At 57.4% G+C, this 6,000-nt stretch overlaps 1 protein-coding gene across 1 annotated transcript in view; it reads left to right on the forward strand.

Moving 5' to 3' along the window:
* The first annotated feature begins 5,666 nt into the window (after window positions 1-5,666).
* CDKN1A (cyclin dependent kinase inhibitor 1A) overlaps window positions 5,667-6,000 on the forward strand; it is a 4,923-nt gene continuing 4,589 nt past the window's right edge. Inside the window, exon 1 of the mRNA XM_042013494.1 lies at window positions 5,667-5,751. The gene's annotated coding sequence lies outside the window, so the exon portion shown is untranslated. The remainder of the gene's footprint in view (window positions 5,752-6,000) is intronic.

Consider the following 6,000-nt stretch of genomic DNA (forward strand, 5'->3'; position numbering starts at 1 on the left):
ATTGACCCTTACCCTGGTGTCAAGGTGGCGGCTGCCATATCATCACCCCTGGCTTTATTGCCATCTCAGCTGTCCCCTCCCATTACCTCTGCTCTGCTCCGGGCTGTGCACGAGTCACCGTGCAGGGCTCTGTCTGTGGTCTGGGTCCTGGTCCTGCCCTCCTGCGGATCCCATTTCATGGCATGTTCAGGGTCTACCTGCCCCTGGCTCTGTCCCTTCCCTCCCTCTGCCCACGCCCAGCCCCACTCCTCGCCCCCCAGCACAAGGGCAAAGTGAATCATGATGCTGTGCTCGACTGGGGCATTCCCGAAAGGTGTGACTGGAGATCCCAGGAGATGGTGACACACGCTGAGCCAGCGGGTGGTGGGATGGGCAAGTGGGCCAGCATACGCATCCTGGAGCCCAGGTTTGTGTGGGACAACCCCAAATTCCCAGTATCTGGGAGTGGAAACACCCCATCCTGGTGTCTGGGCGCTCTGGGCAGAGGGTGCCCCAAGGAATTGGAGTTGTTTCAGAGGTGACATCATGAGCAAGTGCTCAGTCAGAGCTCCCCATCCTCACCTCCTCCTCACACACAGCTATAAAGGGCCAGATCAAGCTCCCAGTGGATTTCAAACCATCCCATGGCTTGGAGAGCAACAAATCCCTCAGCAGCAGCACCGTGCCACACGTGCCGTGCATTGGGAAGAAGTTACGTCCATTGACAGCTTCCATGGGCTGGGCTGCACTGAGGGCTGTGAGCCACATGGACAAGAGCAATCCTGCCCCACACTCCACTTGCTTATTCCCACCCATGGGGGGAATCCTGCTGGGTAAGGTCCTGGAGTTCCTGGAGCAATCCCTGTCCTCCCCCCCTCGCCGAGATGCCTGCGGGGAACTGCTGGCTGCAAAATAACCCCCAGTGGACGTTTTGGATGGACCTTATTCCTTGCAGGAAGCCCTGCAAGAGGCTGGAGCCGCTTGTCCTGGTTCCCAGCGGGGTGTCCCTGTCCCCTCCTGGCATCTGCCCCATCCTGCCGCGCTCCGGGGCCGTGGGCAATGAGGTGGAGCAGCAAGGGAATAAAGGGGCAGCCGGGTGCAGGGTTTGGAGCCAGGTACTGCGGCCGCCCGGCCGCGCTCCGAACAATGAGGCCTTTGCTGCCAGCAAAAAAACCCCACAAAGCTTCCAAGCTGCTCATGGAAAGTCAGTGAAGCAATTACGTTAATGACTATGAATGGGGCTAAAAACAATCTTGGATGAAAATGAGTGAGGGGCCGAATGAAGCAACCGATTCATAGCCCGGCTCCCGCATCCAGGAATATTTCCAGTAAGCAGAGGCCTTGTTTTAGGACTGTCTCATCCCCCATTTGTGCTTGGTGGGACTCTATTTCCACTCTGCTGGGTCTGGTGTCTCATCAAAATGCCTTCATAAATGGGGCAAACAAGGGCTGGATATGGCAGGGGAACAGTCAATTAACACGATCCGAGTTCTTTTAGGGGCAGAGTTAATCAAGCATTCAGCGTTTTGTCATTCTTGTCTTTCTTTCCTGGGAAAATCCTATTAGTATAAAATCACTTAATTGGGCACTTCAAAGAGCTGATGGGAAAACAGGCTTCTCTGGGATATAAACGCCCTCCAGCCGAACACTGGGTTCATTTAGACTTCTGCTGGAGCGTGAGGGTTTCATTAAGAGCCTTCACGTTTCCCACTTAAAAGAAAAAAGCTTGTTAGTAGAGATAATAAAAAAAAACACACAGAAAAAATGCTTGGTGATTTGAATCTTGCTGAAGAGGATTTTTAGTGCTGGAATACTCAGGACTTTGTCCCTGCAGTCTGCTGTCCTGAGTCAAGCAATTTCCACCTGCCTGGGATGTTCTGGCAAGTACAGCTGTTTGAGGAGGGGAAAAAGTCACCCCTGTGCCCCATGGAATGGGACACAGCCCTGGTTGGACATTTGGGCTGTAGGATGTTGTGTTCTGCAGCTCTGAACCCCAACCCCGTGTGCTCATCCCCACTCTCTGTGCTGGGGCAGAGGTCCTGTGTTAGTTCCCCCCATTCTCAGGGTGTTTCCCTGGGTGGAAATTTGGGTTTTTGCAGAGTTTATGTTTATCTCACCTTGAAAAGTAAGTGTGCCCTGATCTCTGCCATCTCCATCCCGAAAGACCTGAGGGATGCTCATCTGCCCAAATCTTTGCTGGTTTTCCCTCTGTGCTGGTTGATCTAACAGGATTATTATTTCCCCACCTCAAAAAACCCTCTTCACGCAGACCTTTGACTACTAAATCTCAAAACCATATAAAATCCCTACACGCAGGAATTTGTGTGCGTTTAAAACAGTGCTTATGAGCACGGGTTGGACCTCACTGTGTTATTCCTGTAAACACGGTTCCATGAAGCCGCATTTCCCCGTTCTCCATCCTATCCAAGGCTGGAGCATTCCAACCCTGATTCCTCCACCCGACCCAAGCCGTTCCCTGCTCCATGCTGGAACTCCCACCCATGTCCCCGTGGCTTTCGGGGGTGCTGCTCCCCGAGTCAGAGGAGGACACGGGACAGGGATGAGACTCGAGTCAGAAGCGATTGTGCCCGGGCACGTTCCCGGCCGGATCCCTGGCTGTGCCGAGGCCGGGCTGAGTCACACCCCGGCTCTGCCTGCTGTGACTAATGTGTTTGCTTCCGTGTCTGCAGAGGCTTCCACTCCCTTCGGCTTCGGCGGGATCCACCTGGGGCGACCCGCTGGGAATGAAACGCTCCCGAGGGCTGAGCTGCTCAGTTGTTCGGGTGCCCCCGGTGCTGGGAAGGAGGTTCCTTTGAAGGCTGTGAAATATGCAGTCGTTTAATGTATTCCTTCTGCTTCTAGGCATTAGGATGGGTTATTCAAGGAAATTATAGAGATGGATTCTCCCACGACCACACCCCTCCCGGGTGGGGGTTTGGGACCCCTGGGGAGGGCGAGCCTGGGACGGGAGAGGTGACAGATCCCACACTGTGGCTATAAATGGTGAGAAGGAAATAGCCCATCAGCCCTCGGCGCTGATCCTGGTCCCCAGTCCTGAATCTGCCCTCCTCCTTCTGCTCCTCCTCCGTGTTGTGGGATCAAACACCATGAATCACCTTTGGGATTTTCTATTTTTTTGAAATTCCTGTACGGCCTTCTTATTCACTCTTTCCCCACCCCCCTTTTTTCTCTGGTAATGCCACTGCAGACGTGCCCATGCACTTCCTGACCCAGACCCTGACGCCATCCCTCTCCCCACTTCCCATTTCCAATAACCCACTTGGCTGAGGTCTCCTCCGATGCTGGCGTGGCCGGAGCTCCCCTCTCCCGGAGGAAGGGAAGCGAGAGTGGAGTTTGCAAGAGCCAGAAACCTGCACCCCTCTCCCCACCCCCCGCCATCCCAGGGTGTGGGGAATGAACCCTCACCCCACCAAAAATCACTGAGAGAATTACAGAGTTACTTTCCTAAGGGAAAATCTATGTCTGATTGATTTTCTCACTGGTTTAGCCCTGGGATGAATCCCTGGTGTAACTGGGATGTTCCCAGCAGCCAGGCTGGTCGGTTATCTCCCTTTTTGAATCCCTCACTCGTGCAATCAGTGGCTGTGGAGCCACTCTGGGTTGCACAAACTCCTTCCTCTGCCACTTCAAAAAGCTGCTGGTTTGATGTTCCCATTTCTTTCTGTGCACTGGAGAGCTTTTATGGAAAAAAGGGATCTGTTTTAAGCAGGGAACATCCTCTGGTAAGTGCTGCTTCATCCCAGAGTCCCAGGTGGCAGCTGGAGCTGCACTGACCCGAGGTATGCTCAGAGTGCTGCGGCTGGGACGGTGCCGATTGCATCCCTCACATCCAGAGGGAGCAAACCCACACCTGCAGCTGGAGCAGAGCTGGAGCTTGGCAAGGAAATGATCCGCAACCAGCCAGCGCCGCGGCCACCTCTGCAGTGAGGCTCTGAAGGCTGCTCCTTGCAGCCACGAGCAGAAATCATTCCCAGGTGGAAAATCCAGTGACAGCTTCCCTGTCCCAACTTGCCCCCTCCTCTCCTTGCCTATTACAAATGGAAAGGCAAGATGAATTTTGGAGCGTTTAGGTCCAGACTGCAGCTTTCCAGGATGGATTTTCAGCAGTGTGTAGCATGAATTTAAGGTGATTTCCCATTCCCTGTCCTCCTTTTACCCTTCCTGTCCATCCCACTGTGCCTGTTTGGAGGCAGCCAAGGGGCTGAGCAGCCACCACTGATCCAAATCCCAGCACCTCGGCACAGCCCAGCTCCACAGAGTGGGGATGAGTGATTGCAAAACCCTCCTGCAGCATGTGGCAGCATTCAGCCAAACATGCCCAAACATATTTCCAGCTGCTCTGGCCAGTGGGAAGCTGCTGGTCCAGCTGGAAAAAGCAGGAGTGATCTGCACACCAAGGATCCTCCTCAGCACCCCAGCACCTGTTGCCTCCAGGGGCTTTTGAGGGGACCTGGCATTCCCAAAGGATCGCTTTAACACGGCTTTTGTCACTTGGAATTGTGCTGTCACCTCCTTGTGCCCACGGGAGCAGGTTGTGCTTGTGTCCGTGTGCTGTGAGGTCTGGGCCGGGAAGGGCTGCAGGACACGGGCACTGTGCCCGAGCTGGGCCGGCTCTGAGAGCATCCCTTCCCTTCTCCTGCCGCAGGGCAGGGATGGACCAACCGACCAGGCTCAGGGCAGGAGCCCTCCAGCCCCACAGAGTAACCCCAGCAGAAGCTGCCCTGGCTTTCCTGCCTGTGGACTTGGCTGGCTTTTCCAGCTAAACCACAGATTCCCTCAAATCCTTGCCGCAGGTTCCTGCAGGACATGCACAGACTTGTTCCTCCTCCTTATCCCTGCCTGGACATCTGCAGGACTCAGAGCAGCAGATCCTACTCCAAACACTTTTTTCCACCCACAGCGGATGCTGGGGTTCAGCTGGTGGAGCAGAGCCAGGCCCGGGGAAGACAAGCCACTTCGAGAGGCCAGCGACAGCCCAGGATGGGCTGAGCAGTGCCAGGGGGCCAGGGGAACATCATCCTGGTATGGCTCTGAGCTTGGCACCCCGAGGGGCTGAGCCACCCCTTCCTTAATCCACAAATCTCCTTCCTACAGTGGCCTGGTGGGTGGGACAGCCTGGCTAGGACAGGACGCCCTTCGAGATGGCTAAACTCCTGCATCTCCTGGCTGGAATGTGGCACCCCTGTATCCACTGGGGGATCCCTGTATCCCTAATGGGGGCGTCTCCCTGTCCCCAGCTCCCCTCTAGGAAGGGGGTCTCTGCATCTCCTCAGGGTGAGGTCCCTGCATTTCCTGATGGAAGGAGGGCCCTGTATCTCCTGGCTGAGGTTTCCCTCTGGTCCCTGATGCTGGGTCCCTGCACCCACACAGGAAGGGGTTCCCCATATCCCCTGATGGGGGTCCCTCCATCTCCTGCTATAGGGGAGTCCCTGCACTCTCCAAGGCAGGGGGTCCCGGTATCCCCTGATCCAGGTCCCCGCCCTTCCCTAGGAAGGGGGTCCCGGTGCCCATGGTCCCGGCATGCCCGGCTCTCCTCTGGCACCGCGCATATTCCCGGGACCGGGAACCGGGATGAGAGAGAAAAGGGTTGGGGGGGGGCCCCACGCAAGACCGGGGCGAATGCAGTGAGGTCGGCCGGGGAGGGGCGGGAGGGAAATCCCGGGCGACGCCGGGACCGGCGCCCGGCTCCGCCCCTCCCTCCGGTATAAAGGCGGCGACGCGGCGGGCACCGCCAGACGCTGGGAGACGGCGGTGAGTGCGGGCGGGGTCGGGCGGCGGCCTTGCCCAGGGGCTCCGGTCCTTCACTGGCCAGGGACGGAGGGCGAGCGCCGGTTTCCCCGGGGTCCGCGGTGCCTGGAGCGGGGGAAGCGCCGTAGCGGGGCCGGCTCTGCCTGGGGCCGCGTCCCCAGCGCGGGGAGGGAGCGGGATCGCGCCCGGTGCCGGGGCTGGCGGTGCCGGGGCTGGCGGTGCCGGGGCTGGCGGTGCCGGGGCTGGCGGTGC

The sequence above is a fragment of the Corvus kubaryi genome, unplaced genomic scaffold (genome assembly GCF_017639235.1).
Source record: "Corvus kubaryi isolate FWS band 111438036 unplaced genomic scaffold, C.kubaryi_AGA036_p1.0 split1-37355, whole genome shotgun sequence".
In the NCBI taxonomy this organism is placed as follows: domain Eukaryota; kingdom Metazoa; phylum Chordata; class Aves; order Passeriformes; family Corvidae; genus Corvus; species Corvus kubaryi.